Source organism: Macrosteles quadrilineatus, unplaced genomic scaffold, assembly GCF_028750875.1.
Source record: "Macrosteles quadrilineatus isolate MER2022 unplaced genomic scaffold, UCM_ALF_1.0 Scaffold_3__2_contigs__length_128488019, whole genome shotgun sequence".
NCBI lineage: Eukaryota > Metazoa > Arthropoda > Insecta > Hemiptera > Cicadellidae > Macrosteles > Macrosteles quadrilineatus.
This window is the reverse complement of record NW_026542596.1, coordinates 17,627,914-17,655,035: the sequence shown is the minus strand read 5'-3', so window position 1 is coordinate 17,655,035 and position 27,122 is coordinate 17,627,914.

The window sequence follows — 27,122 nt, the reverse complement described above, 5'->3', positions numbered from 1 at the left end:
ATAATTAGTTTTATAAATAGCATTTGATCACTCTGTGCTCTAGAAAGTAAAATAGCAATTTAAAACTACGGCGCCTTTGCTTTGGCGTCAAAACTTTCTTTTAGTTACTCCCAATAACGACTCCTTTACCTTTAGTTTATAAACATTATTTTAAAATATATCAACAACATTTCAAAACTAATAAAAACTTGTACTAAATTGTATTGTATGATACAGAATCGCTATGATAGTGCATCATTTTTTAATCATACAAATTCAATTAGTTTTTTGATTATATTTATTAATTACTATAATATTTTTATTTGAATACACATTAATAATATACTGTGCATAAAAAAACATAATGTGTCCCTTATCTCTTTGATGAAAAACTTTGATCAGTACTACGTCACTTAAATAAACAATTGTCTAATAAATATGAAATGAGAAATGAATATCTCCACTTTAAAAGAATAAGTAATCCAATACATTTTGTAGCTTCCAAGATATCCCTCGATCACTGATAATCCACTTGCTAGGGGGGTTCCCGTGTGCATTTTATGTATAGAAAAACACCCTAAGGGATCATGTAGGTACTATCAATGAATACAAATGTATTCATTGGTACTATGCGGGTTATCATTTTTCACCTGGGTGCCAGCTTGGCAGAGTGGGCATAACCCCAGAATCCGCCATTTTAAAAATGGCGGCGGCATTTATTACATGAAACTCATTGGGAGCTTATATCTCGAAAATGGTAATGTATAGCGAGTTACTTTTATTACAATAAATGCTGCTTACACAATTAGGAACAACTTTCGTATTTACAAAAATGCCCTTAATACAACTATTTAGGAGTAGTTGGGCAATTTATGCTAATTTAACCTATACATTTTTACTCTGTTTGAAAAAAATTCTATTATCTTTAAAAAAAAAAACTGTTCATTGTTAATTTTGCACATAGAACTTATTGCTCTTTACATTTAAGGTCAAAATACCACCACCGAAGCAAACCTGCAGACTAAGCAAACATTTACCTGGCTACATTTCTACTAAAATATTAGAATTGTCATATTTATTTAATTTTTATATTTAACTTATACATTTCATCTCTGTTGCCAAAAAAATCTAATAATTATAAAAAAGCTGTTATTTTGTAATTTGGCACATAGCACTAATTTTTCTTCGCATTTAAGGTAAAAAACTGCAAAAAGCATTCGAGAAGCTTCTGGCAGATATATAAGTTATTAAAATAATATAACATATTTTTAATTAATTTTTTGTTATTACATGACGCATACAAATATAAAAATAAATATAAACCTTTCTATACAATGCATTTTTATTATTACAAATAATAATAAATCTACGGATGTAATAGAAATTATTATTATACTTCACAACATTTATTATTAAAACGGCGATGGAGCGGGAACGGGACCGGCGGCAAAGTTGGTGCATCGGCCAAGCATTGACGTCTCGTTAACACAACCAGTACCTTGACATCGTCCTTGGTGGTAGGCTGCTTTGGACTGATTGTATTGTTATTGAACTAGTTTCGTGGATCATAACATTTGAGCGCAGTTATTGGATCTAAATTATAAGCCTTTTGGTTTAAGAGGAATTAGATCTGTTCCCTTTTATAGTCATCAGAAAAATTAAACCGTTCACAATATACTTGTGTGCATTGCGGCAATGAGTAACCACCATCACTGTATCCAAAACTCAAAGGATCGAGTTGAAAAACGTGTTCTTCCATGCAATGGATTTGGATGTATGTACAATAAAAAGCACGTAAGGTATGCTGTCTAGTAGCTCTACCAGACAGAATTTCTTCTCGAGCAAAGGATGCAGTTCTTTAAGAGTATTCGTTGTACAGTGACAGTGTACGTATATCCAGTGTCTTAGATCATTCATAGTTTCACACTGAGTATCCTTTTTTTAAATGTGAACTAGATACTTTACCGTGTTTTCAAACTTTATTCTATCTCTTCGTCCCCATCTTTTCCAAAGTCCATTAGCAAAGTACTTGGATTACATTTTAGGGTAGCACGCTTTGTTCCAAATTTGCTGACAAAGTCACAGCCCGTTAAAATATGGAGTGCTGGGAGAACTGAGCAAAGGATAGTTCCAAGACTGTTTGCTATAATGTGAACTAGAATGTGCTATATCATGAAGTTCTGACTGAACCAAGTCGCATCCACAATTCCTGCAAACCTTCCGAAGAGAATCTATTCATAAAGTGTAAAGCCAACACTACGACATCTGTATCCGAAGACATAACTACGACTTAATTTGATAACTCGAGCAAAAATGATCCAACTTTAATGAAATTTATCACAAACATGTAAACCTAAGTTTTCAGACGAGATCGGACTATTAAACCAGCACGATCGGACTGTTGGTTTTTGGGGAGTCTTATGGAGTAAAAATGGATTTTTCCGATTTTCGACCCTAAAAACACGAAATTTTAGAATGAACCAAACCATTTTGTAAAGCTCATTAAAGAAATAATTTTGTATATTGAAGCAATGTATATCCAAAAGTTGCGGGGATAATTTAAAAAAATTGTAAATTTAAAATTCCCATGTTATTCTTATGGAGAATAAATAAACTGTTTAAGTTTGCTTGTTTATGGATATATTATAGTCAAATTTCAAACTTAACCTTGCGGGCCTTGAATTATATGTTTCTTGCTTTCTGAGAACCTCCTGATGACCGTAGTAAAATATGAAAAAAATTGGGGTTGACCAAGTAATTGCTCAGAATTACCAAAAAAACACCTCAATGCCTTAACTGAAGCAGCAAACTTAAGTACTCATTACAAATCAATCTCATTTAAATAGGAAATCAATCTTTGTCAATTTTAATATTTTAGTAGAAATACATCCAGGTAAATGCTTGCTGATTCTGCAGGTTTGCTGCGGCGGTGGTATGTAGACCTTATATGTAAAGAGCAATTAGTGTTATGTGCCAAACTCAAAAAGCAGTTTTTTTAAGATATTAGATTTTTTTTGTCAAACAGAGTAAAAATGTATAGGTTAAATTAACATAAATTGCTCAACTACTCCTAAATAGTTATATTTAGGGCATTTTTGTAAATACAAAAGTTGTTCCTTATTGTGTAAGCAATATTTATTGTATTAAAAGTAACTCGCTATATATTACAGTTTTCGAGATATAAGCTCCCGATGAGTTTCATGTAATAAATGCCGCCGCCATTTTTAAAATGGCGGATTCTGGGGTTATGCCCACTCTGCCAAGCTGGCACCCAGGTGAAAAATGATAACCCGCATAGTACCAATGAATACATTTGTATTCATTGATAGTACCTACATGATCCCTTAGGGTGTTTTTCTATACATAAAATGCACACAGGAACCCCCCTAGCAAGTGGATTATGAAGTAATCAATCAAGACTGTAAAAAATTGATATTAAACAGAAAGAAATCAATGATAAACCTTTATTTGGAATTAAAGTCAATGAACTGAGATGTTAACAAATATCGTATACAAACATATGTTAAATAAAATTCTTTTAACAAAGACTATCATTTTAGGGAAGTCTTACAAAGTAATTTTCATCAACTAAATGTATAGACTACCCTAGTTATAATGGTTCTGACTGGATACGGGTACAAAGATTTATTTTTAATCAATTCTCACTGCATTGATTTCTGTAAGAAATCCGTTCAGATGTCCATGACTATATACTATATAGTCAATGATAAGTTACACCACTAGGTTACATATAAAAACTGTTATACAGGTAGAGTAAATAGTTGTACGTCGCATTTTTAAATATCAACGACAGAGCTTAAGACGTAGTTAATATTGTTTGGTGTTAAAATAAACATGTTATGCATCTTATAATGTTTCAGAACCTCGCTCAAAGTGCATGTTATGTGTATGTTTAAGGGTATTTTATAAAAAGTCAACAGAACCGTTAAGATGTACCTAGCAAAAGATCCCCCTCAAGCTTTGAGCTTATAACACATCTACAATATTTTTTTTATATACTAAAATTATTGTTGCTTTCTTTAATGAAAACATTTAAGCCACAGTCGAATCTTTTCATATCATCCTAGTAATCTATCCTCCTTTAAGAATCACAAAATACTTATCAGGTGAAGAATAAATACAAAAAATATACAAATCGTCATCAATTTACTGAAGAAAAAAACATGGAGACTTAATGAGATGGATAAAGATTCTACATTAGTGTAAAAGGCTTTAGACTGTAACATTGTTTCCATTGCGTAAGCTACATAAATTTTAGAACAATTAGAATTTTTTTTTAATTGCAACAAGATTGTTCTATTTTTTCGAACCAAATTTAGCTACATGCTCGTATGAGAAATAAAATACAATGACGGACAACAGGCACAATTCATCACTAAATATACTAGATTTACTGAGATATATAAGTACTGGTTGAAAGATTTAACAAAACTAGTACCACTAATTGTTATAAGACAAGGTTTAAACTATTTATTTTGTTTATTGAACATTACTGATTGAGCCAAATGCAACTAGGAAAGTAAGATTTAAACTATTGGTGGCTCCGGTAATAGCCGTTGATAGACATTTCCAAACCACTTTAATTAAGTAATTGCTTTCGGACTTAATCTGCCAAGGGATGCTGGACTAAATTCAAGGTTTTACGCAAATTGAATAAGCCGTCCTGAATGTTTGTAGCTTCTAATTAAGTGTTTAGTGATTGTGACCAATAAACAGTGATTTTTTTGTAATAGTTATTCTGTAACTAGTGGAGCTATGCTCCAGGGAGAGTTACCTGGAACTGTGTAAGAAAGAATATTAAATATTAAATCCCTGTTACTACCAATGTACATTGAACCAGAAGCGAGCACCAGCAAAGACCAAACAAAACGTACGAGTTTAATGTAGCCTAATTTGTTATAAACTTCACAAAGCCTTGTTCAGCCCTCTGGCATACTGTACATAAGAATGTTGAGGTTAAATAATTGATTAATTACATGTTATTTTAGTCTACTAGCGTGGGTTACTTTTAGCACTATATATAGTTTACTATTTTATTTTGGCAACCTTAAGATAGATTTATTATCTGATTGCCATTATCTGATTGATTTCATTTATTCACATTTTCATTTCGTAATTGTAATAATAGAGGCTGAAACAACCCAAGCTATTTTTCACAATTTTCAAATCTGCGATTCAAATTTGACTTCTGGAACTGGCTGTTTACTAATTAAGTAAATTTATACTCCCACCTTGTAGGTAATCCTGTTTTCGTCCGTACTTTACGTTCAGTTATGTTTGAGTAAACTACCTTAGTAGCACAAACAAATTTTAAAAGTATGTTTAAAATATTTGGGAATATTCCCAAAACAATTTTTTATTTAAATATTGTTGACATACTTCTGAAATATTTTAAAGCCGTATTAGAGGTATTTAAATAGCCACATGTTTTTTTTTTAATATTTTGAAAATATTACTAAAATTTTACTGAAACTATCTTTTTTATATTGATATATATATATATGTGTTGATTTTATATGTAATTTTACTAAAATATTCAAAAAACATATTAAATAAATATTACTGTTGATTTTTTTTACCCAAAGATTTTCAAAACCTTTGGAAAATATTACCAGATTAATATTTTTTACAAAGAGGGTTTAAATTATTTAGTAAATATTACTATAACTAGAGAGCCTCTATTGTAATAATATTAAATTTTTAACACTTAAAAATATTTCTGAAAGAATGTTTTCATTCGAATATTGTCACATATTTAAAATATGTTGATAATTTTTCTTAAAAGAATTATGAGTGTAACATTTAGTCGACTTTACCCTAGTAGCACAAAAGAATTTGAAAAATATTTCATTTTAAATCTCAAAATATTATTAAAACATTCATAAATATTTTAAAAACATTTTAACATTATTTTAAACATGCTTTACTGCATCCATTTTAATTTTTCAAACACATAAGTGAATATGATTATTTGTTCGTCATATTTTTAAAATATGTTTAAAATATTTGGGAATATTCCCAACAATTTTTTATATTTTAATATTTTAGACATATATCTGAAATATTTTAAGGCCGTATTGACCTCTTCTAGTCTAGGAATTTCTCAAACAACCGCTTATCACGTAAAACTCCTGAGAACTTTACTAGCTCCAGATGAATTACCCGCAGTAACAAATTGCTTCTAATTCTAACGAAAGACTAATATTGCCCAACCACTTATCCCGTTTCTAATTGAGGCAGGCAGATGTGGTAGAAGCCGTGGTCTTGTTTGTTTGGCCAATTAAAACAACACAACAACACAACTGTGTGACAGAGGAAATGGAGGATAAATACACCGGCCGTTTGTCGTGGCTATTCCCAGCACAGAACTGAATGGCTGGTGGAAATAGACCGTCGCTATTGAGCCTATGTATAAAGTAGGCTAACTCTCCACCCTATTGTGCTTTTAACTGTATATACACCTTTTGGATAGTGTATCAACCTATGTTGATAGTTATTGTTTTAATTTTCATATGATAACGAATCCGTTAATGTTTCAAACACGTTTTAATTTAAACAGGGACAAACTTTAAATTATTTAGTTACATAGATTCCACCCAATAGGTAGGAAACAGTCAAATCTTTATGTTCTTTCATCATATTATTTATACAGTTTTGATATTTTATAATTAATAGCGCTTTATAGACAGTTATAGTGGACCGTTAGACTATTGTTCTACTTTGCAAGTGATTTTATAATTTAGGGTTATCACCAAACCCCCGGATTTTGTCATTATCATAATAGCGGGGATGTTAAGCTGTTGCTGTATTATATGTAGTAACCAATTGACCACCCGATTTAATGAGTAAACCCAGACTCCTCATCCCATTGCAGATTTTGAAGCTTGTTTTTCCTGTCTGGTTCATGTACGTCCACACTGATCGCTTAGGTAGACGAAATGTTGTTTCCATTATTTTAGGGTTATTTTCATGATTTGTGTTTTACTATTTGGTTATATAACTAGGGCACAAACAGTTATTACAGTCATTAACAGTTATATAAACAGTTATTGTTTATGATTATATTGTTTATTTGGTTAAATGAGGTTTTGAATGACTGAAATAACTAGAAACAAATTGTAAACAAAACACGACGTCTACAGTTGGACGTACAGAACTAACAATAAAATTGGATTCAGATGTTCCATAAGGATGACAAATCTAAAACCAAATGCATTCTTGTTCGAAATATATATTGTCATGATACAGAGACGCATGCTTTAATAATTCATGTTCACAGTATAATAGTTTCATATTCAACAAACCTCATTTTATATTTGAAATTAAACAGAAATTTACAAATATAGGCCTAAACTTTAAATCAGATTCTTACTTGAAGGTTAAATAGCAAACAAAAAAAAGATTGCTACTAAATTAACAAATTATTATTCTGTAATACTACATATTTAAAAAACAACCCTGTCTTTAATCAACTATTTACATACAATCTACAAAATAAAGCTTTATGTTGCAGCTTATACAGTTCAAAAGGGCAAAGTCTCTCGAAGTGAAGATACAAAGCAAGGCTATTATTGCACTATCCAATTGTAGCCCAAAGCCAGGTGTAAAGCAGACCAATCAGATAACAGGCTGCCATTACATATACCACAAACACGAACACACACTGACCTAGCTTTGTATGTGATCAGAGTAACCTAGTACTGCATAGCAAAACAGTAGTGTGAGCCCGAGCAAAAATAACAGTTATCTTCAAATTTTCCGATCGTAGAAGTTTCAGAATATTCGACGCCATATTACGTTTATTTTCTCTTTCAACACAAGTACGTCCCTGCATAAGCAAGAAAATTAGTGACAATGAAAACTCCCCCCCCCCCTAAAAAACAGTGTTTGTATGGATCTCTTCCAATACATAGTTCTGTGCTAGTTTTCCATAAGTAAATGACTTTATCTTTTATGCAATAATTTGGTGTTTTGAAGTTTTAAATGATTAACTTTTAGAATTAACATATACTGCTAGACACTAGAGATAGAACACCAAACTTACCGTTGCGGACTGGAGTTTATGAGTGACTTTATAGCGTTGGAACTGTCCAAAGCTGCAGCGTCAAATATTATTCCTCGGAGTGTTATTTTTTAGAATTTGTAGAAAAACGTCAAGTATTTTCTTTATTGTAGTTTATAGATTCAGCTTGTTAAGCATTGTTTTTCCTCTTCGGTATTAGTTCATCAATTTACTTCGAAGTTGAAGAGGGTGAAATAAAAATAATATCAATATATGGCTATGAAATTGTTTCATGAATCGGTGGCTTGGATCACTGAGAGCCTTAAGCTCTGGGTCCATATATCTACAAACCCAAAAAATCTTTCTTTAAAGCTAAGATTTAACATCATTTGTATTATTAGAATTCTCTTCACAAAAATAAATGCTATGTTCTTTTACCTTTTGGCCAATAAAATCCTAAAAGAGTTAAACGTAAAATAACGATTATCCTATGTACAGCTGCATCCACCAAGGACATTTGGCGTTAAGTCCTTAGTCTAATAATACCCCGAAATGGTTGGTGTAATAGTTATCCCTACAAACATTAATTGCAGCTCTACATCATTATATCGCTATTGTGATATATTGTTGATATATTTTATCCCAGATGTAAATAGAAAACAGCTCAGTCAAAGATTAAAAATAAAAGTGAAAAAATCAATACTTAGGTACAGCCTAATACTTGGTCTACTATTTCATACATCTAAGCAACAAAAAGACAAAAAAATAAAATAGTGTTTACTTAATTTTGCTTTCAGACGATATAATATAATCCTTGTGCAATAAACGGACAGCATGGTCAATTAGGCCAAACGAGGTTAAAAAATAAAAATGAAAAAATGTAAGAAAATATTATTTGTATTTTGAAACTCTTTCCAATGCAATAAATAATATTTATTTCATACGATAACTCAAATTTTCATTAAACTTTAAGGGAACATCGTTTAAATTGCTTTGGGGAATAGAAAGAAAACACTCGAAAGAATCTTATTAAAGGGAGTAGTTAATTATCTCTTTCGCAAAATGCTATTTTTATCAACCACATTATTTAGAGTACAAATCAAATCTACTTCTATTCTGTTTATACGATTGCCTATTAAAATATGTTTGTTTTATTTTTAAAAGAACTTAATTATGGTAACTAACTCATGAATACTCGTGAATACTACTACATGAATATGATATTATATATTTTGTTAATATTGTATATTGGTATTTTCTTAAATTGCCGCAAGTTATTTTTCCAATTCTACAAAGGCTGTTCTATAAAATACGGGTTAGGAACGTCATTTTAACCAATAACCCCAGTAAATAATAGGCTTAAGACTAATAAGCTGAACTGCCTAACCATATAAATATGTGGAAACCCCTGTTTTGAAATTGTTTTATACGTATCCGATTTTTAAGGGTAGTGAATGTGCAAACAGACACTCTTTAAACCCATTGTACTATGTATTTTAGAAAAGATTGTACAATGCGTATCCTCTATGGACATTTAATATTTATTTCGAAACGACATGGTTTTTAGTTGAGGTAAATAATTCAGTAAAATAAATATTTTTGGGCATCACTCACCTTATGGAAATCAGGGGAACACAGTCCTTGTCACAACAGTTCACTGTGCACACACAAACACACATAAATAATAATACAAAAGAAATATAAAATCACAGACTACTTTTATTTTTGTATTTTCATTTATGTGTGTTTGTGTATGTGCACAATGAACCGTGATGACAAGGACTATGCTCTCCTGATTTCAATAAGGTGAGTGATGCCCAAAAATATTAATCTAACTAGCTATTTTAGTCCATAATCTGTATCGTATTCCTAAAGTACAAAGGGAATTCAGAGTAGTTTACCCACTAACAATCTTCATGAACAATAATTTTTATAATCCTACTTTCTGTATTTTATTTGGCAGCATATTTGTAAAGAGAAGTGTTTTTTCCTAAGACGCTAGGCATAAGCCCGGAATTTTTTTTTCACATTACTTAAGGCTAGACCAAGGGGTTGCGGAATTATCACTTAAATAAAATCCATTGGTGACTTGGCGGGATTTGAACCCGAGACCTAAGGGACTGAAATGCCGCACTCTAACCACTAGACCAGCTCGCTAAGAGAAAGGTGTTAGAATCAGTCTATTTTACAACCAATTTAAACACAAGATAAGTATGTGCCTTCTAGTATTAGTTTATATTTTTATATTTGTAGCTGGTGAGTTAAAGAGAGTTTAAAAGTCCTATAAATGAATAACTACAGAATACGGATGTAATGATAGCATAGATTTGTTTATTATTTTTGTTATATTAACGTCTGTCCAATTTTATTTAATTTTACAACCAATATTCATCTTTAAATGATGCTAAGATTACCGCAGTTCCAACGTTGTTAGTTTAATGGGGAGAGGTAGGATAACATCGTTGTGGTCTGTCCGTGAAGCTGATATCATTAATGGCTAGTCATCAAACTGTGTTTTGCGGTAAAACCGGGCTTAAAACTCGCTTTTCAAAAAATGTATAATAAGCTCAAGAGCATTTTGCTTTTGTGTTTGTTATGGTAACGATCAAGATCTCAAACTCAATATCTCTATTACATTTTTACATAAAAATCTATGGTGCGTTTGGTAAATTAGTAAATTAGAAATTAGAAACTGTTTAATAAATTAGTAAACTATACCTATGTATTGAGTAACAAGGTTTATTTCTCTATATTTATTTTGAAAAATGTGTCTCTTTGTGTACATTTTCAAAGACTCGTGGACTCAACAATGCATCTGTCATAAAATTATAGCTATTTACCTTACAAGTGTAGTAAGAGCGTTTTTACATCACGCAGGTGAATGTTGTGCAACGAGCGGAAGCGAGTTGCATAATTTACCGAAGTGATGTAAACACGCTCTTGCGTAACGTGTAACGTACAAGATTTTACCTGACCCGACAATATACAGGAGGTTACGAACAATATTTTTCATTATCTATTTCACTCATCTTCTAACAGTAACGTTCATTTACAAACAAAAGCTAGGTTAGGAAAATTCTTCAAAACATAACAATAAAATTCAAGTGCACAGCTGATTTCTAGCGTTGAACGTTGTTGGCTCCATAGAGGTATATTTTTTAAGTTATCCACTCAATGTTATTTAAATGGGTTTCATTACATCACCGAGTGAGTTTTTTTTCAACTTTACATCACTCGAGAAGTAACGAAGTTATATACATCACGCTTGGGAAAGGGAAGTTTAACATGGCGGGTTAGGTAAAATATTAAATGGGTTTCTTCTAATCACAATACGAACGAGATTACATTACCAAACAAAACAAACTTTAAATACAATTTTGAACGTTTATAATCTAATTTAGCAATATAATAGGTAACACTATTCTTTTGACTTTTAGACCTCCTGTGTTAATGCCAAACTTTACTATTTTATTTAACCAGACTCTAGTTGTGAAAATAATTGTTTACAATACTTCATGGGGTATTATAAGTAGAAATCCAATAGTGCCTGGCAAGATTTGAACCCATATGTTTAACATATTATTTAAAGTATCTAAATATGCGTTGGTTATTACAATGGCTATTATTTGGTTACTGGACAAAATATTCAAAGAAGGAGTAGGTATTAAAGTGCGGTTACTGAAGTAACGTTGTAAATCTGCCCACATTTTCACCACATCATTCACTGAAAAATAATCATTAATAAGGATGTTTGAACTTTAAGTATCTTATATATTGAAATATCCCCGTCACAGCAAACTTGTAAACTAGGCGAATTTCCATTTGCCTGATTTAATTTTCAATTAAATCTATCCAAATAACGTTATGATTAACGAGTACCTAGGTTCACTGCCTACATGGAAGGTAATAAAGTGGGTTTTTTTGTAAATTATTAATAGCTTAGTATAAAATAAATAGATTTGCCAGGTTGATCCAAATATATCAAAAAATTAGCAAACTACAACAGTTGACTTATTCTCCATAAGAATAACATGGGCATTTTTAATTTACAATTTTCTTCGTAACCAATAATCATACAGAAGCACTTCAATATACTAAATTAATTGTGTTTTAATCTCTTCAATATAGTTCTCCCATAAAACCCCGTTCCCATGGTCCGATCATGCTAGTTCGCGAACTCGTTCGAATAAACGTAGGTTTACACGTTTGTACCAAGTTTAATCGAAATCGGATCATTTTAGCTCGAGTTATTGTGCTAACGGACACACATATATATCCTACTTCCTACTTTATAATATTATACCCCCACCGTAGCAAACCTGCCGACTAAGCGAATTTCCATTTGTCTAAATTGATTTTAATTAAATCTATTTAAATAACATTATGTTTAACGAGTACCTAGGTATGCTGCTACAAGGGAACTAATGAAGGTTTTTTGTAAAATATTAATAGCTTAGTATAAAATAAATAAATTTGCCAAGTTTGATCAAAATATATCCATGAACAAGCAAACTACAACATTTTACAATATTCAACATAAGAATAACATGGGAATTTTAAATTTACAATTACGTATATTCAGTATACGTCCGTTAACGCGATAACTTGAGTAAATTTTGTCAGATTGTGATAAAATTTTGTTTAAAGGTGTAAGGCGGGATAAACTGTAAAGGTGTAGGTGTGTAAAGGTGGGATATGTTCGCGAACCAGCATGGTCGGACCATGGGAACGGGGTTTTACGGGGAGTTTTATGGGGTAAAAAAATGGGTTTTCTCATTTTTGACCCTTAAAAACTCACAATTTCCCAATTTTTCTCTATACCATTTTAAAGAGCTTAAAAAACAAACAATTTAGAATATCAATATGTTTTTGTACGGTAATTGGAAACGGAGAAAGTAAAAAAAAATAGTAAATTTAAAATTCCTATGTTATTCTTAAGGAGAATAACATAGGGAAATGATAAATAGGGAATGAATAGGGAAATTCCCTAAAACATTTGCAAAACTTATAACACCAAGCCTGACCATACTACTGGACCGAATTACACGCTGTTGGTACCAAATGAAAGATATTTTCCTTTAGATGTGCAGAATCCCTTTATAAATTAATATATAGACTAAAAAAGCACAAAACATTTATTTAAAATTTCAAGAAATTACATGGGCCTTATGGGTTGCCATGTTGGTAACGAAATAACAACAAAATCTAAACAGAAAATCCAAACAAATTGGAGAAATTCCAAATCAATTTTTTTATTTACAGCGTGAGGTGAAAATAGAGAAGTCTGCACAATACGTACTTTTGGTCGAGTTTTTTACCACGGGGCGAGCTCTCGTGATATACGTATCGTATTTTAATTGTTGTATCCTTACCTGACTTCATTGAATATGTATTGACAATCCTGTAATGCAGCTCACCTGAAAAAGGTTGTTGTTTTTTAGTAAAAACAATAGCTTAAGCATATACAAATAATTATATAAGATCACTAAATCAAGTATACAATCGGGAAACATATCTCCAAGTTATCAGATTATTATTTGACTTATACTTTACTGAGTACTCTGCAAAATCTGTTAAAAGGGTGACTCTTATAAAAAATTATCCAATGCAACCTTAATTGCCAAAATATTTATCGTTAAAAGATGTGTAATAATTAATGTGTTTTCTTATCGCCCTTTTTTAACTTGTAATATTCGGTAATTGTGATTGTTTCTATGTAATTATTCAATCTTAAGACACTGTCCCGGGAGAGCTGTCCCGTAAAGGAGAACTCTCGAAACTATAACCCATATGAAATGTTAATGTCATACAACTAAACAACAAATTGAGCAATAGGTAAATAGGACTGATTTAAACTTGAAAACTATTCAGATAACATCCATAAAACTGACGCTATACAAATGAAGAAGTATTTTCGACCGAGCAAATTCGATGGGTTTAAAGTGGAAATGCATTATTCATCTCGACACACCCCACGTTCAACTTGTAAATGAGTAAAGGACCTAAGTCGGCCAGACTCTTGGAATTTGAATCAGGTTTTAACCAATAAATTGCAAAAATACAATACAGTAATAGCTTTATAGGGATGTTATTTGCTTCTAGATCACACTATAGATTTATTTAGAGTTAAATTTAGCTCATTAAATAACGAATTTTTTCTTCAAAACCGTTCATATTGCCTGGAATGTCAATTGATCCACTTCTAGTAGTACACTATGGATCCTGGTTTATGAATAAAATCCATGATCAGATGTAACACTAGGGGCCCAGAGCAGCAACTGCTGCTTTTTAGTTAATTACACAAATGGAAATTAAATACACTTTTGTACACATTTGTAATCAATTATCGGTATGATAATTGAATACAAAACATTTTAAAGTAAAAATAGTATTTCCTCGTACACACGTTTCGATTTTCAATTTGTACCTTTATGTCTTGGGGCACTCTTTCCCTACTGAAGGCACTGAATTGTGTATGACTGAAAACCGTACAGTTGGTACCATCTTCAAGTACTAAAGGCATGGGGCAATGAGGTAAGCATCTTCTTTGAAACTCAATAGCGTACATACGCCAAAAAAATATCAAATACGTAATGTTTTAAAATGTAAATTTTATTAAATTAAGTTTTAGTGTATGTTTTAGTGTGTGTTGTAGTGTGGTGTTTAAGTGTTTTCTTACAATACCTATATACATACAGTATCTGGTCTGTCAGATGCAGTTTCATTTGGACTTAAAACATTTTTTTCAGGCCATTTAGAATTTCAGGTTATAAAAAGGTCAGGTTTTCCATGTTTTCGCAGTCTAGCCTCTAGCCATCGGTCTTGATACCACCGTACCATGTTTCTCGGACTTCCCTCAAAAGAAGATGGCAGGATAAAGATTTTCCAGCCAGAAGGTATTCTTGATGAATATGATTCTACGAAGTCTTAGAGTTCTTTGCGTTGCTCTGTTCTAAGTTCTGATTGGCGTACTTTAACGTAGTTAAGTCTATTTTTTTCTTTTTTTCTATGCTGTGCACCATTCCTAAATACTCTCCTACGTAGTCACATTCTCCCCCTAACACAATACATTTCAACACTGCATTGTCATTATAACGTATAATCAGAACGGTAAAATCAAATCAAATACCCCCGCCGCAGCAAACCTGCAGACTAAGCGAATTTCCATTTGCCTGATTTGATTTTCAATTAAATCTATTCAAATAACATTAGTTTTAACGAGTACCTAGGTTTGCTGCCTACAGGGTAATAAAGTGTGTTTTTTTAATAAAATAATAATAGCTTGGTATAAAATAAATAGATTGGCCAAGTTTGATCCAAATATATGCATAAACAAGCAAACTACAACAGTTTACTTATTCTCCACAAGAAAAACATGGGAATTTTTAATTAACAATTTTCTCCATAACCAATAACCATACAAAAACAATACAATATACTGAATTATTTTTTTTAAAAGCTCTTCAAAATGGTCTAGAGGAAATTTTATGTTTTGAGGGTCAAAATTGAGAAAAACCAATTTTTACCCCATAAATCCCCCCATAAAACCCCGTTCTCATGGTGCGATCATGCTGGTTCACGAACTCGTTCGAATAAACGTAGGTTTACACGTTTGTACCAAATTTCATCGAAATCGGATCATTTTTGCTCGAGTTATCGTGCTAACGGACATATATATATATATATATATATATATACATATATATATATATATATACATGGATATTTGTTCATATATATAAATATATGAATTTGAACGGATGGTATTTTTGGCTTCTAGGGACAACAAAATGAAAAAGTAAATCGGTCCCGGGACTAAGTCTAACCATGAGACCTACGGTAATAGCTTATTCCTTATAGGGAAATTCGCTAAAAACTAATAAATACCTAATTTTAACACCAGCTGGCATATTTTAAACAGCTTTAGAAACACTGTAACAATACTTCCATTTAAAAGTGACTGGATCTACGTCGGCCAAGTATGTGAGGCAGAGCAGGGGTATTTTTTGACACTTCTGATCATTTTCTCACCGTCCTTAGACCTTTAGCTTTAAAATGAATCATCAACAGCCATGCTACCTTTTTCATAACTCGAGATGTTTCGTGGGGACCGATTCGCTTACGGAATTTAACATATAGTAAAACAACAACGCAACAATGTATTATTTACATTGATGGATATTCAATACAGGACATGGTATATAATACAGCAAGAAGATGTCACTATGTCTTTGCTTAAACTTAAAAAGGATAGTAAGCTATTTAGTTAACAGGCTACATCCTATGGTAAGGTAGTCTTATATAAAGATTATTGTAAAACATAACAATTAAACTATAAACTGATGCATAACAACTTAACTAGCCTACACATCTTCTATATAATTAATACGCTACATGAAACTTTGTCGGTTGAACTCCTCCGCCATTTCTTAACCGATTTCATCCATTGACGTCTCATTGGAAAGAGCGTGTCGCGTAGATTTGCAAACTGGCCTTACATTTTTGAAAAAGTCCCTTGGGCTCTGCCCCAGTGGCTTTGAAAGTTCCCATGTTATCCTTATGAAGAACATAATTGTTTACATTTTGATCTGCTGTATAGATTAATTTCTGCTATTTATTTTCAATTCAATGAAACGCATTGAGTACATTTGTTTACTATTTGAGTTTGTGTAAACATAACCCTCAAGACGAATCGTGTTAGTATGGTTGTATCTTAAATTTGTGTATTTGTCGTTGTTTTGTGTCGCTATGACGGATCGTGTTAGCATGATTGTAACTTAAATTTGTGCATTTATCGTTGTTTTGTGTAGCTATAATTTGTTTATTTGTTGTTTTTTCTTTTAAATGCCTCCGAAGTGACAAAAACGAAACATAGACAGGATGCGTAATCGTGATAACGACCGCAGCTACAGAACAGTGGCGCGTAACAGTCAGCACCTGACCATGGTCAATCTCAACTATTAGGTTAAAAATGCTAACACTACCCCAAAACGACTTTTCGTTCTCAATTGGCCCTTTATCAATGACCTGTGTTGCCTGTACAGCGAGGCATTTTGAGAAGGAGAAAACCGGCCAGAATGCTTTAGGTTTATCAATAACGAAAATAAACATGGTCTGAGTTACACACCGGTAATCTTTGAGTTGACTCTTTTAAACTCATTGTAAATATGACTGTTATTCGTTTTGAAATAACTCCTGTAATACATTGCAATTGCTCGAATTCGAGCAACATGTACGCTAGTTTCAATAAATTTAAATGATAATTTTAAAATCGAAAATAACAAAAGTTGAATACTTAGTATTAACACAACATTAACAAAAGGGAACACTAGTAAGAGAACAGTAACCAATGTAAAAGTTACAGAGGAACCGTTTGAATATTTGACGTGGACCTTTTTCCAAGCCGAGGTATTGTTGGAAAATGAGAAACCTTGCGTTACAGCTGCGCTTTGTTTTACTGTCAAAAGAAATGTGTTCTTTATTTTGAAATTTTTTAAACTGGAAAGATTTCACATTGTGTCTACAAATTTAGCAATTATTATTTATAGTGTATAAATTATTTTATAAAATCACATCTAGGGCTGAGATTAATGGCGTTTAAAAGTTATTGGAAAAGATTAAAACTAATTAATTAATGTCTTTATGTATTTGTTTCATCCGCTTTCTTCTATTTAAGATAAATTAATGTTGAAATTACTGACGTCAAATATCACATCGGTTGGAAAGACCATTGATATTGGTTTAAGGTCGATTCACACATATCAGTTCAGTCACAGTTCCGTTACAGTCCTGTCATATCCTTTATAGTCCGGTAATTAAAGAGAAATATATAGCGGAGGTTCAACAAAATTAATTCAAAAGGTTTTTCAACGGATTTCATTAGTTTTATACCTCCTCACAACACAAAAAAAAGTCTACCAAAATCTGACTTGGGGAAGTACCTGAATAATGGTATTTAAATTAAAATAATAATCGCTCCGTAAAAAAAAACAGATAAAAATATTATTGCTATATATAGGTTTTAGTATATCGTTTTTAATGTTTTGAAGGGTGGGGAAACTAAATATGCAACTTAAAATGTGATTTGACGTCATTTTACACCGCAAAATGGCCGCCAAAATCGATTCATGGGGAAAAAACTAAAATAAAACTTACTTCTAGATAATAGTGTGCAGTATATCGAATTCAATGTTCACAAGGGTGGCAAAACCAAATATACAACTTAAAATATGATTGTATCTAATTTAAAAGCATAAGATGGAAGTCACCAAAATACGCTCCATGGAGGAAAGTTGAAAAACTTACCTTTAGAAATAAATAACTTCTTGATCAGCATAGTACGTATTATTAAATTTAAAAAAAGTAAATAAAAGAAACGTCTTTAGAAATAGCCTATCTTTAGAACTAGGTTTTAGTTTTCGATCTTAGCTTTTATAAAATACCAGTAAACTAACATGCAACTTAAAATGAGATTTCACATTATGAGACAGTAAGACGGGGTACCGGGGCACATGGATTATTTTTACATAGGATACTGTATTAAAATAATGGTATAATAGTGAAGAAATAAATCGATTTCAATGAACACACTTTTTAATACAAACACAGCCGACAATTCATACTGCTAATAATATACTGTTAAAATTGACTGAAGTGTTAAAAAATAGTCCCACATATCTATCATTTGTCACCTTTTTAGAAACTGTTACTCTGAAATAAATTACTATGTTACTTCAATATTTTCACTCAAATCAAGGGTTTGCCCATTTGTGCATGTGATCCCTTTACACTGACCACATGCCAAGTTGCATTGAAGACCATTTTTCCTGCAAGAACATGTATTTTTGGAACACATCCCACTACAGTTGCACTTAATTATCTTTAGTAGAGCCTCTGGTGCTGCAGGCTGTTCCATTCGGTGTGGCTTCAATATGGACTTGTTAGCTGTGTTACATAGAACCCAGCCCCACTGTGTCGCATCAATCTTGATGCCTAGCCATGCCTGAACTTGATGGTAAACCCGCTGGCTATGAAATCTGGCCGCATCTGTTGTTGGTGGTAGGCGTTCAGGGGGCATATAACTGGAACTTGAGGCTACCTTTTCCGTGAACTTCAAAGCACGTTCAGAGTTCAAATCAGAACCATTCTTGCAACCATATATGGTTGCAATGGCCTTATTACCAGCCAGCTCAATTTCCTTACGCTTGACATTTTCAATCATGAACAATTCAGCGATTTCCTTCAGATTGTGGTATTTGTTCATGGCTGAAAGTTTTCCAATTCCCCAGGGTCTCGATGTGGTATCACATCCGGAAAGAGCGTGAATAAAGAGTAGGGAGCGACTCAGGTTAGGATCAAGTTCTCTTTTCATTTTGGATACATCTATCAGCTTCGTGCTAGTTTGGAGATAGATAGTCTCATGATTAATGACTGATAAGTGGTGTTGTAACAGAATGAGGAGGTCTGTATCATCTCCTACAACTACTACAGGCTGTGACAAAGCAGTTGTGCAAGCAGTCATTGCTATATCATAATCAGCATCACCAGATGAGTGAGTGACTTGAATCCCTTCTTGCTTTGTCATCTCTGATCCCAGGAGATGAAGGAATTTCTGCTTGTTGTTTGTGTTGGCCAGAAATGACTTCTTCTTCATTTTTAGCAACATATCTGGAGTGAAATCCACATTCACACCCACCTCACTACCACTCCTCCTTTGATGAGTTTCATCCTTAGTAGAAGGTCCATCGCTATAGCCGTCAAACACAATAAGAGAAGTATGATAATGTTTTTTAACAAACGTAATATATAGCTGGCAAATATTTGCATATGATGTCGACTTTGGCCATGGTAAGCGCTGTAAGAGAGCACCTCCATCGATGATATACATAACTACATTGATAGGCAGTTCCTTTAAATCACACGCTGGCACCATCTTTACTAGGCCGTTTAGTAACTCAGACTTGGTGGCAAGGCGCATAAAGAGTTTGTTGTCAAAAAGGGATGAAGGATACGAACATAACTCATATTGGAACAGTGTCTGAAGATCTATGGTGCCAACCCCTGCAATAAGAAGCCGCTGATATAGCTGTGCCGGATCAATCTGAAGCTTTTCACCATCAACACATACATAAATGGAGGAGGCTAAGTTACTAACCTGCTGTCTTTTCTTGAATGTATGTTTTGTAACTGACATTCCCACCATAGATTCAAGGATAGAATCACCAATTACCTCAGCAGAGTCAACGTCTACGGTCCTTTCTGCTATCACCCCATGCGACAGGCTTCGAAGCTGCTCAGAATTCTTGGAGAATGGTTTTCTTTCTTCTAGATAATCAATGATGGACTGCAGGTCTTTGGAATCACGGTTAAGCCTGGCCTGCGTAAGATCTTTGTGAATGTGTGACTCCTCTGACCTTGAGGCACATGTAACCTCCTGCATGGCTTTATTTACTTCAGCACATGCAGGCGCAGATAGTAGCCAGGTCAGACTGGTTGATTCTTCGAACCCACGTCCTCTAGTCAGACCACCAGCCGATTTTACACTTCCCATCAAGACCTGTTCAATGAAAAGGTCACTAAATATACCTGACCAGTAACTATCACTGCGGCGCACGACAAACAGTCCTTCCAAAAATGAGTTATAAACAGCTGGATGTGTTACCTCCAGATTGTCCATCTTTTCCAGGTACAAAACAAGTGACTTCACGTAGTTGTTGTGACCTGATGCAGCTAGATATGGTAGCATGTCATGAAGCGATTGAAGATAAAGCTTCCAATTACCAGTACGAGCAGATCGGATGAGTGAACGGAGTATGCTCACCATACGCATGTACATGATCCAGAGCTTGGCTGTGCGGTATGGTGCCATAGAATTTGACCATTTTTCTGCAGTTAAAAGTAGCTGTGAAATTATATCGGAATTGAGGGCCTCATATAGACACAATTGTCCTGTATTAACCTTTGACATCAGCTCACCAGCACTCTCAAGAAGGGAAACGCCTTCCACACTTACTTCCTCCGTAGCAATTTCATCCAATTCATCCAGAACTGTATTCATAATGAGTACACTATCAGTTGCATCTCCTTCAGTACTGAACTGGGCTTCGACATCTTCAGCTAATAAACTGAAATGTTCACTCAAAGATGAGAGTGACTCCACAGGCTTATCCTCACACATTTTAGGTACAGGAATGTTGTACATTTGCGATGTAGCTATGGTATTGAGAGCACTGTCAACCAGAAAATGAGCACGTACAGCTCGTGCAACTGCTTTGCCACACATAATCTGCTCTACACTTCCCTCGGCATAGACTTGAGAGATGATCTCAGCCAATCCAGATCCATCCATCAAGCTCCCAATTGCACCCAGGAAACTCATCTCAGTATGAAAACCTCCCAAAACTAAAATTATCTGACGAAGAGGGCTGTCAGTTGGTTGCGATTCGATTATCATGTTTGCAATCCACCATAGCTGCTGGTCGAATGTAATGATTGGTGTTACTCCATTTCGTTTGGCATGATCAGACAGGTACTCTAGGGTCGATCTGACACATGTTGGGTCACTTGGTGTTAAATTAATGAGGGGTAGAAAGAACTCTGAGCTCTTGCCAGGGTGTGGCATGTGTGAATGTAGCATCTTCATGCATCCAGACCACAACGGTCGAGGCTTAGGGAAGTGCAATGATACTCGCCATAGAATGTCAAGTTTGCTATTGTTATCGTCATGACTGACCGCACGAAGTTTTGTATAAATCATTTTGTCCTGAATTCTCTTAGGGTTTAATTGTGGTACCAGTTTAACTTGGCAGATCTTCTTTAGATCATCCATTGTTACCTTCAATCGGGGTACCTTCCGTGTTACTTTCAAGGCTGGCGTACATGTTCCCATCTGGCCCATGACATGGATTGTACCATAACCATCTAGAGTTTTACTGGCATGGTCTACATTATCAGCCTGGTATTGCACAAACGTGTTTGCAATATCTTCAGTTAAGTCAACACCCTGAGAAGTAGCTGCATTTTGCCTATACTTAGTAGCTTCTGTGTATGACGAGCAGAATCCAAGTTTATTTACCATGTCAACCAGATCACGATGCCCATATTTGTGTTCTAGGGTAACACTGAGTCCTACTTGAAGAGGGGGAAGAAACGAACGTGGGCATGTTGATTGCATTATTGCCTGGCCAAATGAGGCAATATGAAGCTTAGAGTTTCGACTCTTAATAATAGTTTCCAGGAGGATGCGCAGCGAAGATGGAAGATATTCAAGATTTCTATGTATTGATGACATCTGATCACTGTCTGGGTATTCCATGTCATGTTTGTCCATATTTTTTATCTCTGATCGAATGTATTGGCCCACGGTTTTGATCAAGCAATCCATGTTGGTTATATCTGCATTAGCAGTATTTACATGTGCCTCGTGTATTATATTGTTCACATTCTTTGTAAGAGTGACAATGTTAGGTTGTTGCCTAGCTGTAGTAATAGACACTTTATTCCCATAATGCTTCAACAGCTCACGTTTCAACTGAGCTGTAGTGTACAGTTCATCATCACTTAGTCCACTCCTCAATTTCATAACTGAATGTAAATCATTTAACGTTATAGTATCATCATCATTCTCCTCTAGGTATGAAATGGCTGCCTCAAATGCTGTTAACTTGGACATATTCTTTGGTCGACCGAGTTTCTGTTTCTTCAGTTGACCTGGTTTGCTGTATGCCGCTGGTATATTTATTCCTGACCGAAAATGTGAAGCACAATCTCGGTGATATATAGCTTTTTCAGCAGGGAGGTCATGTATAGCCAAAAGACGTGCCTGTACTGTCTTTGCCCAGTCGTCTTTCCTCTTCTCACATTGCGCTTCAATGTTCTTCTGAAAATCAAGCGTCATCACATGGCTCCATTGAAGTATATTTCTTTCAGGATATTTATGTCCGCCATGTTGATCAACAGACACACCACATAGAAAACAGTCAGTTTTAAAACTGAATGGTGTTCTCTGTGATCGAAGTGTTTTCTCAGTTGTGTCACTTGAATCACTACGTCGTTTCTGTTGACCCTTCAATGCTTTAGGGTTGATATGTTTCTTTCTACACTCCTTGTGTACAAAAAGGTAACAGTTCTCATCGTATATGATGTCTGGCACATATAGGTTGCGCAGTCTATTTGCATTATTAATGCCAATACAACCCTTTTCAGTTAATTTTGAATAATCGTTAGCGTTGTCCAAATCAATAACCTCCAAGCACAGCACACAAGTATCCATTTCTTCATCAATCTAGAAAGTAAATACCCCCGCCGCAGCAAACCTGCCGTCTAAGCGAATTTCCATTTGGCTGAATTGATTTTCAATCGAGCTATATAAATAACATTAGGTTTAACAAGTACCTAGGTTTGCTGCTACAAGGAAACTGATAAAGTTTATGTTTTAAGTAAAATAATTATTGCTTAGTAGAAAATGAATATATTTGCCAAGTTTGAACAAAAGATATCCATAAACAAGCAAACTACAACATTTTACAATATTCTCCATAAGAATAACATGGGAATTTTAAATTTACAATTTTTTAGTTTTCTCCGTAACCAATAACCGTACAAAAACACTTTGATATACTGAATTGTTTGTTTTTTTAAGCTCTTTAAGAAGGTTTAGAGAAAAATTGGGAAATTTTGTGTTTTGAGGGTCAAAAGTGAGAAAAACCAATTTTTAACTCATAAAACCCCCCATAAAACCCTGTTCCCATGGTCCGATCATGCTGGATCGCGAACTCATTCAAGTTTATCCCGCCTTACACCTTCAAACCAAATTTCATCAAAATCGGATAAAAATTACTCAAGTTATCGTGTTCACGGACACATATATATATAAATCTATATATATATATATCTATATATATATATATATATACATATATAAAAATTTGAACGAATGGTGTTTTTGGCCTCTGGGGACATCAAAATGAAAAAGTAAATCGGTCCCGGGCCTAAGTCTTACCATGAGACCTACGGTAATAGCTACTTCCCTATAGGGAAATTCGCTAAAAGAACGGGTTAAAACACTGGGAGGTAAGATGGGATGGTAGTCCATCTTGCCCCACAGACCCCGTCTTACTCCACCGACGCGTTTTAAGGTTAACACTGTTCGTTATGAGTTTTATTAGTGCGTAGCTTATGTATTCAAACTAAGCACTAAAATCTATACTATTATAGTAAAATACTACAAGTACTTTAAAGTTAAATATGAGTCAGACTTACCTATAATCAGCTACATAGTGTGAATGACTCAAAGTAGGAGTATAGATACCGATTGATGAATGTATAGAAGGGAATCAAATATTACTCGCATTTAAAGAAAATGAAGGTAATTGATGGAATAAAAGAGAGTAAAGTCAGAAAGAATAATGAGAAATAGTTTTAAGGAAGAGAGACTAATGTTAAGAAGAAATTGAACATTTAACTGGACAGAATATATGTGAGAGAAAAAATGAACACACTTCTTAGTTACGAGAGAACAAGAAACTGATTTATTTACATTTTAAATGCAACATATGTTTAACAATAAAATAAATTAATAGGATTATAGCACATGTTGCTAGGAAAAGTATTGTAAGTAGACCAAAACAAAGAGCATATAGAGCAAAGAGCATAGAACAAAGAGCATTTTAAATAGAATGTTGAAAGTTTACTAAACATAGTGCAATAAGAAAGAAAGTTCAAAGATAATTAAAAGCACTCCCGATAACAATATTGGCACAAGCTAACTAAATCACTCAAAATTGCTGATCATTATACCAATTTCTACTACAACCTCTAGGTTTTAGTAGTTATTGCTTATACACAGGCGTCTTCTCCACCAGTATCAACTAGTTCTAGCGTTTGCTGTTTGATAACAGCACTAACTGAGATGTGAGAGCAGCTCAATCACCGAACGATGTCACATCATATTTAATTTGTTTGATTTTATGTCTCAATGGAGTGCGTTCTTGTGGTAGTTTTGTCATTATAAATTGAGTAAGTTTATAATTAATGAGTTTTTAAGATGTATTTTTGGTTTTGCCACCCTTGTAAGTAAACATTGAATTCGATATACTGCACACTATTATCTAGAAGTAAGTTTTATTTTAGTTTTTTCCCCATGAATCTATTTTGGCGGCCATTTTGTGGTGTCAAATGACGTCAAATCGCATTTTAAGTTGCATATTTAGTTTCCCCACCCTTCAAAACATTAAAAACGATATACTACAACCTATATATAGCAATAATATTTTTATCTGTTTTTTTTTACGGAGCAATTATTATTTTAATTTAAATACCATAATTCGGGTACTTCCCCAAGTCAGATTTTGGTAGACTTTTTTTTGTGTTGTCTGGAGGTATAAAACTAATGAAATCCGTTGAAAAACCTTTTGAATCAATTTTGTTGAACCTCCACTACTCAATGACTGGACTATTAGTCTATCTTGACTTCATATGATTTAGTTAATAATTCAAATAAGGTCAAGACAGATGATAATTGTTTTTCAATGTTTACATTTTACTTTATTATAGTTAATCATAACAATTTTCAATAAAAGAGTTTCTTCAAATGTGTGCTTATTATGAACTCTAATTCAAAGTCACAACAAGTCCAGTAACAGTTCTGTCTCAGTTGCATCCGCAATTTCTCAGTCAATAGTCCGTCAGTTGGTTTCAGTCAGTCTTCCGTCTCTAAAATTCACAGTAATTTACAGTCAAAAGTTTTAAATTATAAACCTATATTCTATCAAGTTTTCATTGTCCATCTTGTTGATTGTTACAAACAGTACTCAAAATATAAACACAACCATTTAAATAACAATAACACTATTTTCTAACCTTAAACCGGTCCGTAAGTCGTCCGAACAATCCAAAAGTATCGGTGGAAAGAAATCTGAAATTAACTGACGGATGCCGGTAGAGCGACTGACGGGACTGTAACGGAAAAGTGTAGATAGCGCAATAGAAAATCCATTAAAGAATATTTTTGTTAACTGTGACGTGCCTGAAGTGACTGGACTGTGACGTTCCGTAACTGATGTGTGTGAATCGACCTTAAAGATTAAAAAATCTCGTCATTTGACGGATTTATAATTTGAGACCTGCGACACGCTTTAATTTGTCTTGGAAACGAATGGTAAAGAATTGTTGCCTATTGATCCCCTCTCCATCTTTTCAAAATTTTTTCGCAAGCTGTCTTTTAGGTCGCAATTGCTTATTAAGATTAAATAAGGGTAAATTATTTTTAAATTGTATTTTTTTATGTTTGTTGCTTAATTTGTTTCGTCTACTTTTAGAGGTTATTTAATATTCGCATGTTTTGATTCATAAAATTTATATTCTCCACTGTAAGGGCCAATGCCGTCTTTACTCACCCAATAAATGAGGAGTAGTAAGAAAGGTCCGTTTGGTGCCCTATTGGATGTAATACTGCACCATTTTTTTAAGCTAAGTAGTTCAATACACTGAAATGTTGTACATTATTAATCATTTTGCTAAGCTTCTTATACTACCAACCCCCAAATTGCTTCCATACTATCTCTAACATCAACAAACATTAGTTATTTATGTTTTAAACGAATGGTTTTGGTCGAATATAAAGGATGGATAGATCAGGTTTTACCCCACGGGAAATTATACAATATGGACAATTTATATTTAAATTCGTAACACCCAATAAATTTAAATAGTTCTACACAACCATCAAGGCAATAAGGGGTATCTATATATTAGCACCGATTTAGTAGGTAAATCTATATAAAAACCCAAAACTATTTTTGTTGATGGAATAATGGTCTAACCATCTAGAAATAATTAAATACAATTAATTTAACTCACCATTATATATACATAACATTTTATGTAAAATATGCTCGCCGTAAAAAGTGTCTGCAATATAAAAACACAAATCACGATAGCTTTTACATATATCTGTTTTAAAATGAATTTTATCCTGAGGATTTAGTTTGGCTAACATGTTATCGAGAGGTATTTAGTGTATCGGCTTGCCAGGGCTTATAGGAGAACTGACGCAGCGAGATAGGCCGAGTCGTTATGTCCTTGGACGACCAGATAAGGATTATGGCCTTCCATTACAATA